Genomic DNA, 25,149 nt, shown 5'->3' on the forward strand with positions numbered 1-25,149 from the left:
TGTATCTTTTTTGTAAATAGTGGCAAATAAAAGCTGAGGGGAAACAAATGTAAGTCAAGGAGCAGTGAGCAGTGCGGCTTAATGGAAAATCCTCCATATTTAGCAACAGAATCTGGATTCAAATTAGAATTTTGCCCGTCACTTACAAACTTTGGTATCTTGAACAAAGTAATTTGCCATCATTGAGCTTCATTCTACATCTCTACAATGAAAATAGTATTTTTTGCTTACCACTTATTGTAAGGCTTAGTTTCATGTGTGTGTGTGTGAGAGAGAGAGAGATGGGGTCTCCCTCTTGTCACCCAGGTTGGAATGCAGTGGCATGATTTTAGCCCACTGTAACCTCCGCCTCCTAGGCTCAAGCAGTCCTCCACCTCAGCCTCCCAAGTAGCTGGAACAACAGGTATGTGCCACCACACCCAGCTAATTTTTTGTGGATTTTTTGTAGAGACAAGGGTTCACCATGCTGCCCAGGCTGGTTTTGAACTCCTGATCAAGAGATTCACCCACCTCGGCCTCCAAAAGTGCTGGGATTACAGGTGTGAGCCACTACACCTGGCCAGAATTAGTTTCTTAAAATGTGATGTTAACGTTGAGTAAATACGAATGCTGGAATTTTTATTTTTAGTTTAAAATATCTGCCCCAAAGTATATTTTTATATTGCTAATAAATTAATAATATGATATTAAAACTCAGATTACTGATCTCAATAACTGACCAATGAAAATTCTGAGCCCACCTTCTTCCTCAGCCACCCCCAGCTCCACCAGGAAGAGGCCCAGATAGAAGTCAGCGATACACGTAAAACATAAAAGGAGAAAACACCCCTGTGGGAGACACAGTTCATGACAGAGGGTGGAGAGAACAGGAAGAGTGTAGTATTGTCTCTGGGAGGGAGAGGTTTTTTCATTTGCTCATTCATTCCAACAATGTTTCTACCTTTTCCCACTCCCAGCACCTCAGAAGGGTCTTATAATTAGTAGGAGAAACAGGTAAATTAACCAATAATGACAGCAATATGAAACATGCTGCAGTCCCGGGGTGTGATGTAAGGAAAGCTCTTAACTGTACTTCTGGGTCATCAGGGCTTTGACCTCAGAGAAGCAGATTTGATCTAAGATTTTAAGATAAGCAAACAAACAAACAAAAAAAAACAGATGTAACCAAAGCATGGAACAGTATGTGCTCAGAGACAAAGCAGCACATGGCAGTTTGGGGCACTACGGACAGTTTGAATACAGAGTACATGTACTACTTATATTTTTTAAATTGTGTAAGATGTTTTGTCATTTTAAGAAACTTCCCGCCGGGCGCGGTGGCTCAAGCCTGTAATCCCAGCACTTTGGGAGGCCGAGACGGGTGGATCACGAGGTCAGGAGATCGAGACCATCCTGGCTAATATGGTGAAACCCCGTCTCTACTAAAAAATACAAAAAACTAGCCGGGCGAGGTGGCGGCGCCTGTGGTCCCAGCTACTCGGGAGGCTGAGGCAGGAGAATGGCGTGAACCCGGGAGGCGGAGCTTGCAGTGAGCTGAGATCCGGCCACTGCACTCCAGCCTGGGCGAAAAAGCGAGACTCCGTCTCAAAAAAAAAAAAAAAAAAAAAAAAAGAAACTTCCCTTCTAGGGGGTGATTGCCCCTCCTGGGGCTCCCCAATTCTTCTAGACAGCAAAGGACTCAGGTGGGAGCATACCTATGATTTACGAACTATAGCCCTGAGCCACACCTCCTCTGTGGCCCTGAAACCCCAGGAGGCAATGTTCCTCTTAAATCATCCCAGGGCCAGGTAACAGGCAACTAGGGACTACCTCTGTAGTTTACAGCACACTGAAATTATTCCAACGAGTCAATCCCAAACTGTTGACCCCGCCCTGCCTTACCATTTCCTCGGAAACTCCAGTAAGCGCCCAGGCTCTCCCCTGGCTCCTGGTGCTTCCGCCTCCTGACTGGCGCTTTCCCCTGTGGCTGTGCATGGTGTGCTGCGCCATCTGTTTCTAGGACCTGTGAGTGTAAGAAACTTTTTCCTGTCTCCCCTTGTCATTCCTCACTCATCACTACATAAAAGAACACAGAACAGTACGTTTGGAGGCTTTGGAGGGCGATGAGGTTGGAAAGGAAAACAGGAGTCACATCATTAAAGGTTTTTATGTTGGGCCACATCTCCATCACTTGCATGGAATGTTTAACCAAGTTGGAGATAAGTGCTCTTGCTCTCTGTTGCCTGGCTGCATGTTGTGGTTTGCAAGAAAATACATTACCCCACTGCCCATAAGAGAGGCACCAAGGGTAGTAGTTGAGAGCACAGACCCTGGAGCCAGACTGGCCTGTGTTCAAGTCCTGGCTGCACCACTTACTGGCTGGGCAATTTGAGCAAGTCATGATTAAATTTTCTCATCTGTAAAAGAGATAAATAGCACCTACCTCAAAGACGTATTGGGAAGATTAAATGAGTTATTGTGTACGGTGCTTAGAAAAGTGCCTGGCACGTAGTAAATGCTATGTGAATATAAGCTGTGTAGTAGTAATAGGAGTAGTAGTGCCCATTAATATTTAGTGCAGAAAGAGAGACCCAGATTAGACCCACTAGAGACTACATTAAGACACTGTCTCCTTACTGAGTGTGCTAGAAGTAGCGGTAGACAAACTGCCTGCCACACAGTTGTCTGTGGGTTTTAAAAAATAACTGCTTCTGTTATTTTTATAATAATTATTGCTTCCATTGTAATTATTATCATTACAAGGAATACATGGCTGTGGCCCAAGAATAAATAAATAATCACAGATGATCGGTAGAATGAGGTCCAGGAAGAAGTCCACAGGTGTGTGGATATGTATATACACACACATGACAAGGGTAGCATGCAGTGCAGCAAGGGAAAGGTGTTTATAGATGTGCCATTGAATATCCCAGTGGAAAAAACGCATGCCCCTATGTCATACTTACACAAAAATCACTTTCAGGTAGATGCTAAATCTAAATGTGAAAGGGTAAATGGTAAAGTTTCTAGAAGATAAAAGGGGAATATATTCATGACTTTCATGTAGGTCTTTTAGTTTTTTGTTTTGTTTTGAGACAGGGTCACTCTCTGTTGCCCAGGTTTGAGTGCAGTGGCACAATCATGGCTCACTGTAGACTTGACCTCCCAGGCTCAAACGATCCTTGCCCCTCAGTCTCCAGAGTAGTTGGGATTACAGGCACATGCCTCCCTGCTTGGATAATTTTAAATTTTTTTGTAGAGACAGAGTCTCATTATGTTGCCCGGGCTGGATTCAGACTCCTGGCCTCAAGCGATCCTCCAGCCTCAGTCTCCCAAAGCACTAGGATTACACACCTGTGCGTGAGCCACTGCACCTAGCCTGCCAAAATTTCTTAAGATCCCAAAAAGGCTGGGCACGGTGGCTCATACCTGTAATCCCAGCACCTTGGGAGGCCAAGGTGGGTGGATCACTTGATCTCAGGAGTTCAAGAGAACTTGGGCAACATGGTGAAACCCTGTCTGTACCAAAAATACAAAAACTTAGCCAGGCATGGTGGCGTGTGCCTGTAGTCCCAGCTACTCAGGAGGGAGGATCACTTGAACCCAGGGATGTGGAGGTTGTAGTGAACCGAGATCGCATCACTGAACTCCAGCCTGGGTGACAGAGTGAGAACCTGTCTGTCTCAAAATAAGACCCAAAAAAGATGAACCATAAAATAAAAGATTTGTAAATTGGACTTTACAATTTGCATTAAATTATACTTTTATAAATTTATATGTGTAAATTTGGAATTTACATTAAAATCAGGAACACTGTACATCAGAAGACCCCATTATAAGAATGAAAAGACAAACCTCGATATGAGAAAAAAAAATTGCAAACAGATTGGACAAAGCACTCCTGTCCTGAATAAAGAACTCATCAAATCAATAAGGAAGACAGGCAACACAATAGAAAAATGAGCAAGACTTAAGCAGCCATCCCTCAAAAGAAGCTTTCCAAATAACCAATAAAGACCTGTGAAAAGTGCTCAACTTTGTTAGTCATAAGAAGGCAAAATGAAACCATGTGATACCACTACAAAACCAACAAAATGGCTGAAAGTTAAAAACTTAAAATCCCATGTGTGGGCAAGAATGTGTGGAGCAGAAGAACTTTCATACCGTTTACTATGTAAAGTGAGGGGATTCGCGTTAATCTGTAACTTTTGGCTGGACTATCCTGAATCTTAAAGACAGGAAGACCTGAAGCCTTTGCAGTTTGTATTTAACCAAACCCATGGCTGACAGCAGATGGCAGCGGAGCGCACAGTAAGCTTTTCAGGACCTGGCTGGGGCCCTTCTGACTGTAGCTCACAGGTAGGTGTGCTCACAGGACGGCGGAGGCAAGAGGAACGCCATTCTCCCTGTCCTCCACTTCACTCCTTGTCCGCCTCCTAACTTCTGTCGTCTCTCCCTTTACTGCACCAGAGTGCTGGGCAGCTCAGATGACTACAGTGCATTCTAAATCTAGTGCTGAGTTTTTAAAACCCAGATTAGGGAATTGAATGCTAAAATTAGAGATGATATACTTTCATCCATCTCCTAGGGAATAGGGTCACAAAACAGGTCATGCTTCAGAAAAAATTTAAGAACGAATTATCTAATTATTCGAGAATCTTCCTTCATTTTAATGAAATACATATTACATTAAAATCTCTTTAAAAATCAAACTCTTATCAAAAGTATATAACGCCGTTTTTCTATATACAATGTCCCCAGTGGGACACTAGGTGCTAAGGATTTGGAGGTAGATAAGACCTTGCCTTTACTTTTACAGAGCTTATAGTTAAACAGAAAAGACAGAACAACAAATTAATAAAAGCACAGTAAGTACTGTGTTCTTATCCTATTGCTGCTGTAACAAATTACCACAATTGAGTGACTTAAAGCAACATAAAAGTATTATCTTACAATTCTGGGTGGCAGAAGTCTGAAATGGGTTTCACTGCACTGAAATCAACTTGTCAGCCTGGCTGGGTTTCTTCTGGAGGCTCTAAGGAAGACCCCCTCTTTGACTTGCGAGGACTTCTGTGATTACATTGGGCCCACTGGATAATTCAGGATAATTTTCCCATCTCAAGATCCTTAGCTTAATCACATTGGCGAAGTCCCCTTTGCTGTGTAAGGTAACATATTTATAGGCTCTGGGGATTAGGATATGGATTTTTTTTTTTTTTTTGGTGGGTGGGTGGGGGTGTGTGAGGGCGTTATTTTGCCAACTATAGAGCACTATCCATCTGTAGGGTACAAGAACATAAAACTAGCATACTTATGATAGTTTGGGTAGTCTGGAAAGGCCTGTGGAGGGGATACTTTAACTGAGACAAAGCAAGAGCAGTAGCTAGCGAGGACTATAGGATGGTAATGAGTTTGAAATTTTCCAGATAGAAGGAACAGCATGTGCAAAGGCCCTGATGTGGGGGTATCCTTGTCAACAGAGGGTCTAGATTGACCATTTTACAGAATTGACCGGATTCAAAAAGGGATTTATTTAGAGTTAAGAATATAGTTTCAAAGTAAGAAAAAAACTAAGTGCCTTATTCCGTTTAATTTCGGGTTTTCAGTCTTCCCCATTACAGCAAACAGAACAAGATTTTGTCCCTTTTTTTTTTTAGCTAGCTGAATGTCGTTCAATCCATTGAACAGTTCTCATTTTTTGGAGCCTCTCTCAAAGCCATCATTACACACAGTTTCAAAGGATTGTTACCTAGAAGGGTGACAGACCAAGCTCAGAACACAAAGCCAAAGTCAATGATCTAATCCTGTTTGGGAAAGGTCTGCTCCTTGCTGGGGTCAGCTATTATTCTGATCATGTTTTCATGTTGGCAGTTTTCTTTTGCAGCTGCTCTCATTGTGAGGAGTTAAGGGACAGCTGGTAGCAGACCAGGGCTTTAAAAAAAGGATTTTAAAATGAATCATAGAGCTCTTTTTCCTCTTATGTCACTTATTGAGCTTTGAAACTCAAGCCAGCTGATTGGAGATAATCGTGGCCAGTGTTTGCACGGCGCTTTGATTTTTGATATTTTAGTAAGAATTTAGATGCCTTTCTATATAGTTTTTTAGCTACTTTGTATCGCATGAGCACAACAATGCCAGCTGCCAGGGAGACTCATTAAATTGACATTTTAAATATTTCTGTAAATGACTAGAACACTTAAGCTTTAACTCCCAGAGAGTAAAAGGCTATAAGGTTTTACGCCCAAGAGTATCTGTCCTGTAATCTAAACAAAATGGAACTCCAAACCCATTCCTCTTATTCTGTCTGCTCTCCTTGGTTATAAAACTGCAGGAAGAGCCATCATTTAATCACTTTTTTTTTTTCTATATGCTAAGGATAAAGAGGCACAGTAGAATTATAGCTAAGAGCAAAGACTTTGAATTCTGACAGGCCTGGCTTTGATTTCCCAACTTCTCTATTTCCTTTGCATATGATCATAAGCAAACTCTCCCACCTCTATGAGTCTCTTTTTTTGTTGTTGTTTTTGTTTGTTTGTTTGTTTGTTTTGAGATAGGGTCTCACTCTGTTGCCCAGGCTGGAGTGCAGTGGCACGATCTCAACTCCCTGCAACCTCCGCCTCCCAAGTTCAAGCAATTCTCCCACCTCGGCCTCTCAAGTTGCGGGGATTAACGGGCATGCGCCACCATACCCAGCTAATTTTTGTGTTTTTAATAGAGATGGGGTTTTACCATGTTGGCCAGACTGGTCTCAAACTCCTGACCACAAATGATCCACCCACGTTGGCCTCCCACAGTGCTGGGATCACAGGCATGAGCCACCGCACCCAGCCTATGAGCCTCTTCTTTGTCTGTCAACCTGGATAATATCTGCTTCAAAAGGGTTGTCATAAGGATTGAGGGAGATAATAGAAGTACAGTTGTTAGCACAGTGCCTGGAATAGGTCAGCATACAACGAATACAGTACATCATTTTGACTGAATTATTATTTTGACAGCCACAAAACAAATTCATGTGACACATTTACTTATTTGACCGCTTCTGTGGTATGCCTGAGGGGAGTATAGGTACGACATTCCAGAGAAGGAGAGCTGGTGCAAGGACAGTGCTCCAGAAGAAACAATAACAGTTTCAACTGACCACAGGCTCAATATGGAACAACACTGGGATGAGATTGTTAATTAATTTAAGGCCACATTAATTGAGTGTCCAAAATAAAGGAGGAAATGGCCCTATTGGGTGCTATTCAAACCTTATTCATGGTATTGTTTCTGGTTCTGAACGTGTCTGGGTATCAGTACTTTGATAATTGGATTTTATTGGGAGGGTAGTGATCAGGATGATGAAGGATGCTGAGATGCCCATGCATAATAGAAGGAACTGGAGAAAAAATGAACCAGAACCATGATGGTGTTCTTCAAATATTTGTCCCATAGAAGAAGGAGCTGATATCCATATAGCTCCCAGGTGCAGAACTAGTCTCAATGAATGAAAGCTATGAAATGGTGAATTTCAGCTCAAGAGGAAAGAATTTTTAGGTAATTTAGCTGCTCAAATAATAGTGGCTTCCTGACATTTACATCCTTCTGCATATGCATTATGGAAATGAGACAGGGATGCTGAAAGGAGTTATCTCTCTTGAGGGAGGGATAGAGCACATGGATTGCACCATCTTTTCCCAATTGACTATTTGGGTGTACACATAAAGCCTTCCCATACAAAATTACAACATCGAAGGAGGCTGCCTGTTTGGCCTTCTGTGATGGTGAGCTCTGAGAACTGAAATAAGAAACCTTAAAGCTAACTGCCTTACAGGCAGAATAATAGACTCATTTATATAGTTGTACTATCTTGGGAAGTATAACTTATTCCATAATGATGTGTTCAGTAAGTCATTAAGTAACAAGCATTGTTATTCAGGTCTTGAGGGACTCTGTAAGTAAGTGGGTTAGAAAAGAATCTGAAATGATGGGGATAAAGTGAAAGCTGTGTGACTCAATTCTTCTTCCTCCCAAAAGAAATGGGCTCCAAAGTTAGATATATATTTAATTGGGTAGTGGAAAGTACACTGAACTGGAAGTTCAAAAGTTTAGGTTTTAGTCTTATCTCTGTTGATAACTAGACGTTGGCTAAATCAGGTACACTTTCTAGGCTTCTGTTTCATTTATAAGTCCAATGATCTCTAAGTCCTCTTCTTTCTCTAATGTCATGATCTGCAATTGATAATGTTCTACATGTAAAATGCTGGATGAAGATGATTCATGTTAATTAGAGCCCACTTGTTCTTGGACATGTCATTTATCCTAAAATTTAGTTTTGTATATTTTTATTTTTATTTATTATTATTTTTTGAGATGGAGTATCACTCTTGTCACCCAGGCTGGAGTGCAATGGCACAATCTCAGCTCACTGCAACCTCTGCCTCCCAGGCTCAAGCGATTCTCCTGCCTCAGCCTCCCAAGTAGCTGAGATTACAGGTGCATGCCACCACACCCAGCTAATTTTTTGTATTTTTAGTAGAGACAAGGTTTCACCATATTGACCAGGCTGGTCTCAAACTCCTGACCTCAGGTATCCGCCCACCTCAGCCTCCCAGAGTGCTGGGATTACAGACATGAGCCACCATGCCCGGCCAGTTTTATATATTTTTAAATGGCAGATAATAATCTTGAGAAGGTGAGCATGGCAGAATTTATAAAAAGTACAGCAGTTTAAACTCAAACAACATATGCGAAAAAATTGTTATGACCTTGCCATTTAAACATGACTCATAGTATGAATTATGCTGCAGCAAAGCCCTGAATTATTACCTCAAAATAAATCAACCTGTAGGAGGATATTGATAGTTGCCTGTGGAATATCCATTCTCCCCTTCTTCATTTTATTTTATTTTATTTTTTAAAAAAGAGACAGAGTCTCACTCTGTCATCCAGGCTGGAGTGCAGTGGTGCAATCATAGCTCACTGCAGCTGCAGCCTACCAGGCTCAGCCTGGGCGGTTGGCAAGTGATCCTCCTGCCTCAGCCTCCTGAGTAGCTGGGACTATAGGCATGTGCCACCACGCCTGCCTAATTTTTGTATTTGTTCTTTCTTTCTGTTTTTTTTTTTTTGTTGTTGTTGTTGTTTGTTTGCTTGTTTTGATATTTTTTGCCTAATTTTTTGCCTGCCTAATTTTTGTATTTTTTGTAGAGATGAGGATCCCACTGTGTGGCCCAGGCTGGTCTTGAACCCCTGTGCTCAAGCAATCCCCACCTCAGCTCCCAAAGTGTTGAGATTACAGGCATGAGCCACGGTGCCTGGCTCCCCTTCTTTTTTTTTTTTTTTTTTTTTTTTTACTATGGAACACTGGTTTCATTTCGGATGGAATCTTCTTAGTTTTCATTGTGGCTAAGAGGCCCTGTTTCATGGTGGCCAATGAGAGGCAAGGAGAAGTCTGCTGATGGGGCATCTGAGAAGGCTATTGATTTCCTCATAAAAAGGAATAAATAGCCGGGCACGGTGGCTCACGCCTGTAATCCCAGCACTTTGGGAGGCCGAGGCGGGCGGATCACGAGGTCAGGAGATCGAGACCATCCTGGCTAACACGGTGAAACCCCATCTCTACTAAAAATACAAAAAAATTAGCCGGGCGTGGCGGCGGGTGCCTGTGGTCCCAGCTACTTGGGAAGCTGAGGCAGGAGAATGGTGTGAGCCCTGGAGGCGGAGCTTGCAGTGAGCTGAGATCGCGCCACTGCACTCCAGCCTGGGTGACAGAGCGAGACTCTGTCTCAAAAAAAAAAAAAAAAAAAAAAAAAAAAAAAAAAAACCAGGAATAAATATGCTGGTACACACTTTTTGCCCTTCTTCTTTCTTCCTGCCTGGAATGTGTTCATGATGCCTGGAGATGCAGGAGCATGAGGATGTACAGCAGGCGGGTAGAGAAGCTGGGTCTTTGACCACTATCTTGAGCAGCTGTGCCAGCCTCAGGCTGCATCCACTTCTTGTTATTGGGAAGGACAAAGCCCTATTTACAGACAGGTCTCTATTCCATGCAGCTTAATGCAATCCTGACTCATAAAGTACCTCCAAACCACTGCTCCCCAGTTGTTCCATGTCAGGTACACCATAGTATGAACTTATTTCACTTGATACCCTCCAGAAGGTCCTACCTCTTAAAAGAACATGTAGCTATATGCCATGTAGTGTTTTCAGAGAAGTCACCACCACCATCACCACCATCATCATCATCACCCTCATCACCCTCAACAACAAGAGCAACAAACAAGTAGTAAGTATTTACCATGTGTCTTAAGGAACTTTTGATTAATTGACTGACTTCAAACAGCACTGCTTAATTCGGGAACACTTATTGAGAGAAAAGAGGCCGGGGCAGTGGCTCATGCTTGTAATCCCAACACTTTGGGAGGCCAAGGTGGGTGGATTGCTTGAGGTCAAGAGTTCAAGACCAGGCTGACCAACATCCAGCTACTCGGGGGGCTGAGGCAGGAGGATCGCTTGAACCTGGGAGGCAGAGGTTGCAGTGAGCTGAGATCACACGACAGCATTCCAGCTTGGGTGACAGAGCAAGACCCTGTCTCAAAAAAAAAAAAAAGTATTAACTCACTTTCTTGAATAGCCCTTTTAAGATTATACCTATATGTTGGACCATAAAACTATATTTAACTGCTAAGAAGGCAAACAAAAGTATCGTTAGTCAAGTGTTTAGTTCATTTTTATTATAACATTTCATGTTATATTCATGTTAACACTAGTTGTTTTTATGGTTATTCATTTTATAGCATATTGGAGTCTCTTGTAACATTATGTGTACATTACATTTATGCCTATTTTATAGAAATTAAGAAATAATTTTACAATTTGAGGTAATTATATAAGTTAATACTTTGCTTTTGTGACATGCAGTTGGTTCTATTTATGGCTTATGTGATGCTGAGTTATTGGTCAGGATGCCACTCTGTTATACCCATTGTCCCAGGGGGAAAATAGACTCTTCTTTGCAGTAGTACACCTGTCGCAGTTTCCAGGAATGCCTGCACTCCATTCAAGGGCAGAAATAGGCATAGTTTTCTTCTTCCTGTAAGGATTTGTCACCATATGTCCCAGATGGACAGAACAAACTACTTCCTTGAGCTCTCTCACTCAAGTCTTTCCTCAAAATCAGGAGATTTCCTTTATCGGTGCTCTGTGTGTGTGTGTGTGTGTGTGTGTGTGTGTGTGTGTATCTTTTCACTAATGAGCCGTGTTCACTTCCCAAGCACTAACACTTGCTACAGCACCTCCACTCCTGCTCACTGGTTCTACTCCTGTAACTCCCTCTAAGCATGGCCATATCCCTCAAATGCAGCCAGGGGCCTCTGCTCCCTGTGATCACGTAGGCTTAGAGCTGGTTGGCTCCTCAGTTCCTCTATGGTTCCCACAAGAAATGCAGTCTCACCAAGCATTCTGTGATTTTTTTTTTTTAACTTTCTGAGGATTCAAGAGGCCCCATTATGAAACAGCACAACATCTCCTCTCTCCCTTTCTTCCTCTCTCTCTTTTTCTCTCCCCTTCTCTCCGTGGTATTTTTAATATATAGTGGATGAAAATATATGCATATATATATTTATATATAAATATAATAATATATAAATAAATATATAAAAATTATATAAAAGCATAAATATATATAAATATATTAAAATTTATATAAATGTATAAATATATATATTTTTTCATCCACAGTTCCTGGCTCATAACTCCCATAGCCCTTGTTACAGTATTTTGTTATAATCTTGGGGGGGCACTTTAGGCCTCAGAATCAGGCTTTAGAAAATAGAATCTTTCTCTGACCTTCCCCCACCCTTCTTTCTCTCCCCAAGACAGGAATCTTCCCCTACTTTTCCGTCTTGGAGCTGACCATAAATTCCCTGAGCTACCTTGTGTGACTGTAGGCCGTAAGACTCCCATTTCAGAAGGGGTCCCGCCCCATAGCCTGGAGGAAGGAGCGCTGCACAGAGAAGCCAAGGAGAACCGGAACAGACAGGCTTTGCTGGGTCTCCCCACTCAGTCCATGAGCATTAGATCATATCCTTTTGTCCAAACACATTTCTACATGGTTGTCAATCATGTCTATCCAAGGACGTCTCCATAAAAAGCCCAAGAGGACAGCATTTGGGGAATTCCCGAATGGCTAAGCATAGGAGATAACTGGAGGGTAGAGTGCCTGTGGAAGCCCTGCACCCCTCCCGCCATACCTCACTCTACATATCTGTATCCTTTGTAATATCCTTTATAACAAACTGGTCAATGTGTTTCCCTGAGTTCTGTGAGCCACTCTAGCAAATTAACCCAACCCAAAGAGTGGTTGTAGCAATCCCAAACTGAAGCCAGTCTGTCAGGACTTCTGGAGGCCCTGACATGTGACTGGTATCTGGGAGCTGGGGTGATCCTGGGGACTGAGCCTTCAACCTGTGGGATCTGACACTATCTCCAGACAGATAGTGTCAAAATTGAACTGTAGCGCCAGGTTGGTGTCTGCTGCAGAACTGATTGCTTGTTGGGGAGAAACTCCCAGACATTTGATCACAGAAATCTTGTGTGTTGATTGTTGTAAGATAATAAGAAAAAGCACACTGAGTATCATTTTATCCACACTTAGACCCTCCCTCTGGGTTCACCCAGGAGCTTCTTATAGTATAACACGCCAAGCCCAGCTTCTATAGACTGTTTTTACCTCAGGCAGGATGGTATTTTCCTAACACAGGACAAGCTCTCCCTGGCAGGAATTCTTGTTATAATTGTCACACACAAAAGGCATTTGCCCATGTATTTCCATGAATAATCCAAGAAAGTTCTGCCTTCACACAATCATTTCATGATCTCGTATTTTGATTTTAGAAGTGACAGTAGAGTGAGGGTCTGGACCTTCCTCAGCTTGTGATGATCATGGACACTAACAGAGTAAATCCAGGTGAAGCCAGGTCCTTGAGATCCACAGCACATCTGGAATATTCACTCCTGTTACACTCACATGCTCAGTGCTCCCACTTTCACACACACCACATGGGGAGCATAGAAAGCACCCAGCACTAAAATCATTTCCAGTTTTAAAATCACCGTGCCAAGTAAGAGGAGACAACCCATGTGAGTCGACCAGGCCTTTCTTTGAGCCCCCTTAAGTTTAAGTTATCTTAGAAAAGGCCCAGGGAAGACAGGGGGCCTTGAGAATGAAAGAATGGCCAGGTTAACAAGCACATGTAAGTACAAGGTGTGCATTTAGCTCAGCTGATGAAGCAAGAGATTAAAACATGGAACTTGTCGAACATTTTGCCAACAATTGGACAAATGATTTCTATTACAATGGACATTTTGACTCTCTTTTGAAGAAAAATAACAGCTGTTGATGATTTAATATTACTAATATAACGGGACTATTTTTTCTGTCATTTACAGTCAAATGAAAGCCATTCGCCAATCTTCCAATCTATTGAGAATACTCTGTCGTGTAATATCCAAATGAAATGGTGAGTATCCAGTTCCCAAACCAAATATTATGAGAAGCCCTGCCTCCTTCCAGGGTTCTCAGGATTCCTGGGAGGGTGTGCATGAGTGCATTCATGTGCTTGTGTGCATGTGCATGTGTGCGTGCGCGTGTGCTTGTTAGCCTGTGTGTGGTGGACGTCACAGCAGAGGAGCAGAGTGTGCAGAAGGCCTGGTGGCTGCTGTTCTTCAAGTAATCTCTCTCTGAAAGGTTCTGCTGAATTCCCGTTTCTCATCTTGCCCTGCAGCTATTGTTCTTACTTCTACTACTTCACCTCATTGGGTGAATCCCCTACAGGGATTCCCTTTCCTTCATTCTCCGAAGCACCATTAACATTAGACAATTGCATATTTTAACCTTTGCTGAAAGTCAGGGGTGATGGAGAGGGGCACTGCTTGGAAAACAACTTCAAGCTGTACATCAGGTCTTGCCATCCTCCAAGTCCTTTAGTCAACTCTCCAGCACAGGAAATTTACATTACTATCCGTCCTTTTAGGGCCTTGCCTGCTGCTGTGCTCCTAGGGCCGACTTTCCTCTCTACCCTCATTCCTCTGTATCATCTTCTTGGAGTCCCCAGGGTTCTTGTACCTTTCTCCTTCGCCAGCAGAGACTCAGAAACTCTCTATACAGAAGAAGGAGCTCAGCAAGAACAGCCTGATTGGGAACTGGGGCTAGAGGTCTTATCTCAAAGTCTGCTTTGCTTTGAAGCACACAATTTTTACTTAGATTGTATGTTACTTGGATTGGGTAGGGGCTCCAATGGAGGCTACAGGAAAGAGCTAAAGTCACTTCCATTGATACAGCCACCCCTCATTTTAGCACTGCAACTCCACCATCTCTCTACTTACAGTACAATTTAGTTATCTGCCAGAATCCCCTTTTTCCAGAATATGCCTTGGAGAGATCACCTTCTATAATCAAAAGACCCCTCTAGGTATTTCTCAAGCAAAAGAGCAGACTTGTTTATTCCACCTTCCAGAATGTGAAAGCAACTTCAGACATTTCTTTTTAAAATAGCAATTGGGCCGGGTGTGGTGGCTTACGCCTGTAATCCCAGCACTTTGGGAGGCCAAGGCAGCAGATTACTTGAGGTCAGGAGTTTGAGACCAGCCTGGCCAACGTGATGAAACCCCGTCTCTACTAAAAATACAAAAATTAGCTGAGTGTGGTGGCAGGCACCTGTAATCCCAGCTACTCTGGAGGCTGAGGCGGGAGAATCGCTTGAACCTGGGAGGCAGAGGTTGCAGTGAGCCGAGATTGCGCCACTGCACTCCAACCTGGGTGACAGAGTGAAACTCCATCTCAAAAAATACATAAATAAAAAATTTAAAAATTCTCCCAGCACTTTGGGAGGCCGAGGCGGGTGGATCACGAGGTCAGGAGATCAAGACCATCTTGGCTAATGCGGTGAAACCCCGTCTCTACTAAAAATACAAAAAAATTAGCCTGGCGTGGTGGTAGGCACCTGTAGTCCCAGCTAATTGGGAGGCTGAGGCAGGAGAATGGTGTGAACCCAGGAGACGGAGCTTGCAGTAAGCCGAGATCGTGCCACTGCACTCCAGCCTGGGTGACAGAGTAAGACTCTGTCTCAAAAAATAAATAAATAAAGAAATAACTTTTAAAAAATTAAGCATAATAAAATAGCACTTGATTCATTTCTGTAAAACTTGTAGAATATATGAGACAAAGTAGCAAACATAAGAAGCCATATTTGTTCATTTCTTCCTGGCAACACAATTTCATAAAGTCCCTGACTCTGTAGGACAGGCAGCTCTCTGGAAAGATGCTTTGAAGACAAAACAGGAGAGAGCACATAGGCCCCCCATGTCTCTTGCCTGAGTCACTACACTCCTTAAAAGATAAATGACCTGGTCCTTGCCTTGTCCTATACATAAGATAACGTCAGATGGGGTTAGTGATTATGCCTCTGTAATTTATAACCAGATGTACTCTTACACCCAAACCGTGATGTGATTCTTCTTTAATGTAACTTCTGAGGAAGTTTGATGTGATTTTGCGTGTACTGAACCCCCACCACCTATATATAAGCAGTGGGATGAAAAACTGTGCCAGAGCCGAAAGACTGCTCCCAGGCTCCAGGCCTTGGTCCACAGTCCCCAGGAAGACTTCTAAATAAAGCTAGCTTTAATTCTTTAAAAGCCTGATGCTTGGGCCGGCACGGTGGCTCATGCCTGTAATCCCAGCACTTTGAAAGGCCAAGGTGGGCGAATTGCTTGAGCTCAGGAGTTCGAGACCAGCTTGGGCAACACGGTGAAACCCTGTCTCTACTAAAAATACAAAAATTAGCCAGGCGTGTTGGCATGCGCCCGTAGTCCCAGCTACTCAGGAGGCTGAGGCAGGAGAATTGCTTGAACCCTGGAGGCAGAGGTTGCAGTGAGTCGAGATCGCACCACCACACTCCAGCCTGGCAACAGAGGGAGACTCCATCTCAGAAAAAAAAGCCTGACGCTTTTTCTTTAGTCAACAAATGAAAGAGTGTTCAGTCTTCACTCTGTTTTTAGGATGTTGTCAAGTTTTACAATGGGAAAGAAGTCCCAAAATCATAGAATTTAGGCGACCTTAGCAATGGTAGCTTACCTCGCTCATTTGTGGTTCAGAAAGCTGAAGCCCAAAGCAGTTTTGTGGTAGGTCCAAGGTCGCTGGCAAGCCCCTCAGTGGAGAGCTAGCACTCAAGTCTCCTCAGGACAGCCATAGCCAGGCTGAGAATAGTTTAATAGAGAAATGATCTAATTTAGCTGTTTTACCTGGCTTGTCAAGTACGAGTGTGGCACAGAATTCTTAGAAACAGGACTTAAAAGTTTAAAGCATATACAAATGATATGCTTAGGCATGCAAAAATATGTGCATACATATTAGTTTTACTGGTGAAACCTATCTGCCAATAGAGAAATTTATGTGTGCTGTCAAAAAACAGCGCTTCCTTTAGTGCAGGTCACATTGCAATTCAAATTGTTACAGAAAAATGTGAGTAAAATCTCCTGCAAGTAAAAAATGTGAGTCCTGGAGTCCCATCCGGACTTCAGTGTTTTTTGTTATTTGTTTTGTTTTGTTTGAAATAAGGTCTTGCGCTGTTGCCCATGCCCAGGATCGAGTACAGTGGTACAATCACAGCTCACTGCAGCCTTGACCTCCCAGGATCAAGTGATCCTCCCACCTCAGCCTCCCAAGTAGCTGGGACTACAGGCGTGTGCTGCTGTGCCTGGACAGACTTCAATGCTGAGCCTATTTTTTTCTCCTGAATAATTGCCTATAGGCAAGGTCACTTGGTGATGTATAACCCTTAGGGCTCTGCTCTCTGTCTCTAAAGCACACTTAAATATTTTTTTCTGATTATAAAAAGAATATATATTCACTTCATTATAGAAATTTTGAAAACTATAGAAAACATAAAGAAAAGAAAACAAAAACTACCTGTAATTCCATCATTAGAGATAATCACAGATTACATTTTGGTTTTAGCGTATTTCCCTAAGACATTTTTCTTTGCATTACAAATAACATATATCATATTTGTACTTTTTTCCATAAGGGTGTTACCATGTATACTATACACATTGTTTTGTAGCCTGCTCTTTTAAGCACCACAGCATAAGTATATCTCCCTGTAATTAAATATTCTTCAGAAATGGGTTTCAAAGATACTATTATTTTAAAAAATGGTTTCTTCCTAAAGAAGTACACACTAGGGCTAAGTTGATTTACTGAGCCCTTGAACTACTCATGATGACCTTTGAGAGATCACTCCAGGTCAAGCCCAAGCCCTCTTTAACATGGCTTCATGACCTGCTTCCCGGGCTGCTTTACTCCGCATTGTTCCATCCATGCTCAAACCCTAAGTGCCACAGATACCAGAATGAATTCCTGGAATAAAGCAGTCAGTCATTCAGCCAGTCTGTGTGTCTGTCTGCCCTCCTTCCTTCCCTCTCTCCTTGAGGTCTGAAAACCTGCCCTGGTCTCTCTCTGGAAAGCTCTCTCTTATTGCAGCTGCCTTACTCCTTACTCATCTTTTAGCTGTTAGTCTGCACTTCCCTCCTCGGGAAGCTTTCCCAGATCCCTCGTGACCGGGTCAGGTGTCCCTTTCCTAGGTCCCCACAGCCTCCTCACTTCGCTATTCATAGCAGACACAGAAGGCAGACAAGAAAACTTGTTAGGACAGGGACCATAACTGCCTAGTGTGTTCACAAAATTGTATCCCCAGTACGGACAACAGTATGTGGCACATATTATATGTTTATTTATTGGCTTATTTTTTATGTTATGTATTTCCCCATGAGAATAAAAGCACTATGAGTAGGGGTCTTGTCTGTCTTATTAGCTACTGAATCTAACACCAGTACCTAGAATTCTGTTGACACCTTAAAGTATACTATCAGTATTAGTCTATTCTCACACTGCTATAAAGAAATACCTGAGACTGGGTAATTTATAAAGAAAAGAGATTTAATTGGCTCATGGTTCTACAGGCTGTACAGGAAGCATGATGCTGGCATCTGCTTGGCTTCCAGGGAGGCCTTGGGAAACTTACAATTACAGTGGAAGGGAAAGAGGAAGCAGGAGGCCAGAGTAGGAGCAAGAGGGAAGAAGGAAGGTGCTACACTCTTTTAAACAACCAGATTTCGTGAGAACTCACTCACTGTCACTAGAACAGCACCAAGAGGATGGTGCTAAATGATTCATGAGAAACCACCCCCATGATCCAATCACCTCCCACCAGGCCTCACTTCCCACACTGGGGATTACAGTTCTACATAAAATTTGGGTGGTGACACAGATTGAAACCATATCACTATTCCATATTTTTTTCTGTTTGTGGCTGTACATATATATATGTGTGTGTATGTATTGTTTTTCATAGAAATGAGATAACTTTGCATACTTTTTTTGTAATCTGCTTTTTTCACTCATCTATATATTGTAAATATTATTTCATGTTAGTAAAGTCTTCTATAAACATTTTTTTCAATCCATCTTCCATTGTTGGACCTTTAAATTATTTTCTGTCATAAACTTTAAAATAAATTCTAACCATGTAGAAGAAACATCAGTACAGCCTATGAGCAGAAGGGAGCCTTTCTATTTGATGCATACACATGTGGGGATTACAAGGTGGCACAAGAGAGCTTTCCTTGCCCCCAGTCTTCTTGGTGTTCTGGAACCTGCCCCCTCAGATGGGGTCTGGAAGTAGGTCTGACCTGGCCTCCTTTCTTCCTCTTCTACCTTCTAGCTTTTTGCTGCTCAGCTTGTAAGATGCTCAATTTCCTCTGGTTTGTCCTGAAATGGAGCTGGTGAAGGGATAAAGAAAAGTGACCTTTATCTCCTTCCCGCCAATGGTTCAGCCTCAGAGAGGAGTGATTAGATGTTTCTTCTCTATTGTGTGTCCAGCCACACAATTTTTACAGAGCAGTAGCCCCAAACATCTGTCCTTGCTTGTTTGGGAAATGGTACTTCATTCAATTTGCAAGCATTCAAAGAGCTTTTCTTTTCTAATCAAACTGCTGCAAACTACCATTTAGCTAAAGCTTTGCATCTATTTTCAATTATATTTTTAGGAGAACATTCTAAAAGAGTAAGTTCTGGCTTAAAGGTTATATGCCTTTTTATTTCTTTATTTCGTTTTAATGAGAACAATTTTACTTTTTTATTAAAATTGTGTGTGTACACAGTAGGTGTATATGTTTATGGGGTACATGAGATGTTTTAACACAGGCATGCAATGTGAAATAAGCACAGTGTGGAGAATGGGGCATCCATCTCCCAAGCATTTATTCCTTGAGTTATTAACAGTCTAATTATACTCTTTAAGTTATTTTAAAATGTACAATTAAGCTATTATTGACTACAGTCACCCTACTGCGCTCTCTAATAGTAGATCTTATTCATTCTTTCTAACTATTTTTTTGCACCTATTAACCAACCCCAACTCATTTCCAGCCCCCACTCCCCTTCCCAGCCTCTGGTAACAATCCTGCTACTCTCTAGTCCATGAATTTAATTGCTCCAATTTTTAGATCCCACAAATAAGTGAGAACATGTGGTATTTGTCTTTCTGTGCCTGGCTTATTTCGTTTAACATAACGATCTTCAGTTCCATCTATGTCATTGCAAATGACTGCATCTCATTCTTTTTTGTGGCTGAATAGTACTCCATTGTGTATATGTACCACATTTTCTTTATCCATTCTTCTGTCAGTGGACACTTAGTTTGCTTCCAAATCTTAGCTATTGTAAACAGTGCTGTAACAAACATAGTAGTGCAGATATCTCACCAATATACTGATATTCTTTCTTTTGAGTATATACCCAGCAGTAGGATTGCTGGATCATAATGGTAGCTCAACTTTTAGTTTTCTGAGGAACTTCCAAATTGTTCTTCATAGTAGTTGTACAAATTTACATTTCCATTAAGAGTATACAGGGATTCCTTTTCTCCACATCCTCACCAGCATTTGTTACTGCCTATCTTTTGGATAAAAGCCGTTTTAGCTGATATCTCATTGCTATCAATGATGATATTTTGTTGTAGTTTTGATTTGCATTTATCTAATGATCAATTATATTGAGCAGCTTTTCTATTTATTTATTTATTTTATTTTATTTGTGAGATGGAATTTTGCTCTTGTTGCTCAGGCTGGAGTACAATGGCATGATCTCAGCTCACCGCAACCTCTGCCTCCCGTGTTCAAATGATTCTCCTGCCTCAGCCTCCTGAGTAGCTGGGATTACAGGCATGCACTAATCATGCCCAGCTAATTTTTTTTGTATTTTTAGTAGAGACAGGGTTTCTCCATGTTGGTCAGGCTGGTCTCGAACTCCCAACCTCAGGTAATCCACCCACCTTGGCCTCCCAAAGTGCTGGGATTACAGGCATGTACCCAGCCTTGAGCAGTTTTTCATATGCCTCTTTGCCATTTGTATGTCTTCTTTTAAGAAATGTCTATTCAAATATTTTGTCCATCTTTTGATCAGATTATTAGATTCTTTTCCTATAGGGTTGTTTGAGTTCCTTGTATATTCTGGTTATTAACCCCTTGCAGATGGGTGGTTATATACCTTTTTTTTTTTTTTTTTTTTTTTGAGATAGACTTTCACTCTGTTACCCAGGCTGGAGTGCAGTGGCACGATCTTGATTCACTGCAACCTCCGTCTCCTGGGTTCAAGCAATTTTTTGTATTTTTAGTAGAGACGGGGTTCACCATATTGGCCAGGCTTGTCTTAGACTCCTGACCTCAAGTGATCTGCCCACCTCAGCTTCCCAAAGTGCTGGGATTATAGGCATGAGCCACCGCGCCCAGCTGTTATATGCATTTTTAAGTCTGGTGAATACATACTGTCAAATTGCCTTCCATGAAAATTGCACCAAATTACATTCCCACCAGTGGTGTACAATAATGCCTCCCAACACCAGGGATAATCATGTTTTTGGTAGGCAATTTGTGGTATCTCATTTCATTAATGTGCATTTCCCTAACCCATATGTTTTTAGGTGATAGATAAAAAGTGGTATCTCGTTGTTGCATTAATTTGCATTTTTCTAAAGCTTATTTCCTTTAAAAAGTAATAATTTCAAAGTACATTTTTCTTTTTAGTAAACCAATAGAATTTTTAAATTTTCCTCTATTAATTCTGAGATCACCTGAGACAAGGAGACACCAGAGTTTTTAGTCACATCTCACAACCACACACTACAGGCAGTGGAGCTGAAAAGAAAGTGCTCATCTAAGCAACCTTACTGTTTTACAGATTTAAAAAAATAAGGCTGGGCGCGCGGTAGCTCACGCCTGTAATCCCAGTACTTTGGGAGGCCAAGGTGGGCGGATCACCCGAGGTTGGGAGTTCGAGACCAGCCTGGCCAACATGAAGAAACCCTGTCTCTACTAGAAAATGCAAAATTAGCCAGGCGTGGTGGTGCATACCTGTAATCCCAGCTACTCGGGAGGCTGAGCCAGGAGAATCACTTGAACCTAGCAGGCAAAGGTTGCGGTGAGCCGAGAACGTGCCATTGCACTCCAGCCTGGGCAAAAAGAGTGAAAGTCTGTCTCAGAGAAATAATAATAACATAAAAGTAAAAAAAAAAAAACTAGGTCAGGCGTGGTGGCATACGCCTGTAATCCCAGAAATCTGGGAGGCCAAGGCGGGCAGATGATGAGGTCAAGAGATAAAGACCATCCTGACCAACATGGTGAAACCCTGTCTCCACTAAAAATACAAAAATTTGCTGGGCGTGGTGGTGCATGCCTATAATCCCAGCTACTCAGGAGGCTGAGGCAAGAGAATTGCTTGAACCTCGAAGGCGGAGGTTGCAATCAGCTGAGATTATGCCACTGCATCCAGCCTGGTGACAGAATGAGACTCCGTCTCAATAAATACATAAATAAACAAATAAATAAAAATAAGGCCCAGTGGTTAAAGAAAAATGTGTCTAATGAAAGCTGTGATAGTTTAATCAAACACAAAATGAGGTTATTTTGTAGCTGCAAAAATGTCTGTGTATTTCAATTTAAGCAATATTATGTAGCATATACTGTACTTGGAAAAAGTTACTCAACAAGGTGCAGCAAGAAAACACAAACATAAAACTCCTTTCAAGGACTCTATGTACAGAAGTAAGGGACTAATATCAACAAAGTGCTTGATGAAAAGCAAAGGGTTAACAATGAAAATGTGTAGAATGAAACTAAATTAATGAGGACAGTTGATGACATAGTCGAATTTATAGAAACTTGTCAGCACATAATGGAAAATAATTTTTTTTTTTTTGGAGACAGAGTCTCACTCCGTTGCCCAGGTTGAAGTGCCATGGTGCGATTGCGGCTCACTGCAGCCTCTGCCTACCGGGTTCAAGGGATTCTTTTGCCTCAGCCTCCCGAATAGCTGGGATTACAGGTATGCGCCACCATGCCCAGCTAATTTTATATATTTAGTAGAGACAAGGTTTCACCATGTTAGCCAGGCTGATCTCGAACTCAGGACCTCAGGTGATCCACCCGCCTCAGCCTCCCGAAGTGCTAGGATTATAGGTGTGAGTCACAGTACCCAGCAGGAAAATAATTTGTTAAAACTATTTTAGGGGTGAGGTTTTTAAAATATTATTCTGGTGGGGAAAAAAACTTCACATATGACCACAGTTGTATGTACCTCCCATTAATTTGAATGTGGTTGTACAACAGCAGTTTCAGAAGATTGTGCTATCAGATGCCTCTATGTGGAGAAAGAATAGTCTATTCAATCAACAGGCACTCACTTATTCTAAACCTGGTGCTATGAAGGATCTGCTAAGATCAAAGACAAGGTCTTTCTGTCCTGGAAGAGTTTATCCTAATGGATGAGAAAGACAAAGAAATAACATGAAACAGTGTGATAAGAACTATGATCATCCCATCTGAACCATTGTTGATCAGTCCCTGGGAGTTGTCAGCTCCAGGAAAGCTAGAAACAGGACAGACTGAGGTCAGACGCCAGAGACAGTAGGACCAAGATGCCAAAGGCTTGCCCAGAAGCACAGCACTGGTGCGGTGCTGAGATCAGAAGTGGAGCCAGGGCAAGCCTAGGGGACACATCTAAAGTCAGAAATGGCAGGGGATGGGGAAGAGTCAGGGCAAGGAGATGGGAAGCCTAAAGCAGGAGACCAGCGAGAGTCTGTGGGAAGAACATTCTGTTGTGTGGGGACTTTCTCAAGGCCCTATTGGCCAATCCCAGGAAACAATCCACTGCTGACTTAAAGGCTATACTCTCCGACCAAGTATATAACTGTAGGGGTGGTATAAAGTGGTCGGGGAGTCATCAACCTGAATTTTTGAGGCTTCAAAGAAGCAGTAGTGGAGAATGTGGTCTGGTCTGTTTGAAGGGTGGAGGACAGAAAGGAAATGGTGCAGGATGAGGCTGATAAATCGGTACCAAGAACCAACATTCATTGAGCACTTTCTCTGGGACAGGCCAAGTGTGAAGGGCTTCACACTCATGACCTTATTTAAGCCCCACAACAACCTTGTAGGATAAACTCTATTATTAGCCGTACTTCACAGATTAAGAAATGAAGAAACTGCAGATTCGAGGGTTTGCATGATTTCTCTAAGGTTTCACACTATAATGTGGGTTCTAACTCTAGAACTCTATTATTAACTACTAAATATGCTCTGTGGGGCGTGACTATAAAGAGGCTTTCTCAGACTAAAGGTTGTGCACTTTCTCTTTTAGGCATGGTGATGCCTGTTTGGAGGTATGGCTTAAAGTCATCAGCATAAACTTTAGAGCCTTTGGATCTGGGTTCAAATCACTATGACCTGGTGAGACTCCTTGTTCAAGGTAATTTTCTTAGGCATCATTTTCCTGTTCTGAATTAAGAATGATCACAATGTCTTTTTGCTGGAATGTTGTGAGACTTAAATATGACAATGTACATGAAAGCATCGGTTGACTACAAAGCTAAACGTAAATATTAACTGTTATGCGTTCTGCTGTATTTTATATAAACCCCCAAGGCAGCCATGAAGCACAGTGATATGAGAGCCATCTGTAGACTATTTTAATGATCCAGATGAAGGATGATGACAAGGGCCTACGCCAAGGCAGTGGCAGTGAGGGTGGAGAGAAAGGACATATTTAAAGGATATTTAGGACGCTTTACAAAACAGAACCTAATGACAGATTGGATACAGAGAGGGAGAGGAAAGGGGGTCAGAATGATTCAGAGTTTTATGTTGAGTAATCGGGTGAATGGTGATGTCATTAATTAAGGAAGAAGAGTAGGCAGCATAATATGTTCTATTTCAGGAATATTGTGATGAGGTGTCTATGAGACATCCAGTAAGCGGACATGTGAAATGTGAGTGGGACTATGAGGGGGGTGCTCAGAAAAGAGATGTGCCATAGATTCAGATTTGGACATCACTGGGTATTTGTGAGACTAAAACTCTGACAATAGATGTGATGTCCAGCTAAGATGTAAAGCAATGGTTTGTACCCCTTTAAAGTCAAGGAACCTTTCCACTCACACACAAAAATAAATGCTTATGCTAAAACCCAGTTTGCAAAACAGCTCAAAATGAAGCTTTTCTGGTTAAATCCAGAGTGAATTGCCTGGAGCCCACTTCTTGAGACAGCCTCTGAACAGGTTTAACTGAGCCCAGTTTGAGAACCGCCTACATGGAAAAGAGAAGAGGGTGAGTTATAACCACTAAACGGAATCTGAAAGAAAGCAGCTTATGCAAAATCAGACTGGAATTTTCATTTTAGATTTTTTGTGAAAAGCTTTTTTGAAACTTTAATGATTTTGGAAGCTTCACCCAGTTATTTGCAGTACTAATACTCCTTCTGGCCTGCTCTTACAGATGTTTGACCCTGTGTTTCATCATCTATGTGTGCCCAACAGAAGCCGCAGGGCCATTCAAATAAAGAGAGTTGGCTGAGTTTCCAAGTCTGTCTTTCCAAGTTCATGCACATTAGTTTTCCTTCTTATCAGCAGAGGCTTGTCTTGTACACATCCTCTGGGTCATTCGCGCTGAGATCACCATGTTAGTCCTAATTACCTTGATTCTTATGTGATCTCTAAACCAGATAAATGCCCATCCACCCAAGCAGTTGTTTAATAAAAGTTATCTTAAATATTTAACTTGTAAATGTTTTAAGAAGTCGAA

At 42.0% G+C, this 25,149-nt stretch overlaps 1 long non-coding RNA gene across 3 annotated transcripts; it reads left to right on the forward strand.

The window, feature by feature from the left end:
- Nucleotides 1–11,748: 11,748 nt before the first annotated feature.
- Nucleotides 11,749–25,149, forward strand: LOC119624894 (uncharacterized). Of its 3 annotated transcripts, none has more exons than XR_012093855.1 (4): nt 11,749–13,478; nt 22,282–22,399; nt 23,711–24,675; nt 24,844–25,149. It is a non-coding gene; the product is annotated as an uncharacterized lncRNA (long non-coding RNA). The 3 variants fall into 3 exon arrangements; XR_005241027.2 differs by having other exon boundaries at nt 23,711–23,818; nt 24,583–25,149; XR_012093854.1 differs by having other exon boundaries at nt 23,711–25,149.

The sequence above is a fragment of the Chlorocebus sabaeus genome, chromosome 8 (assembly GCF_047675955.1).
Source record: "Chlorocebus sabaeus isolate Y175 chromosome 8, mChlSab1.0.hap1, whole genome shotgun sequence".
Classification (NCBI taxonomy): Eukaryota; Metazoa; Chordata; class Mammalia; order Primates; family Cercopithecidae; genus Chlorocebus; species Chlorocebus sabaeus.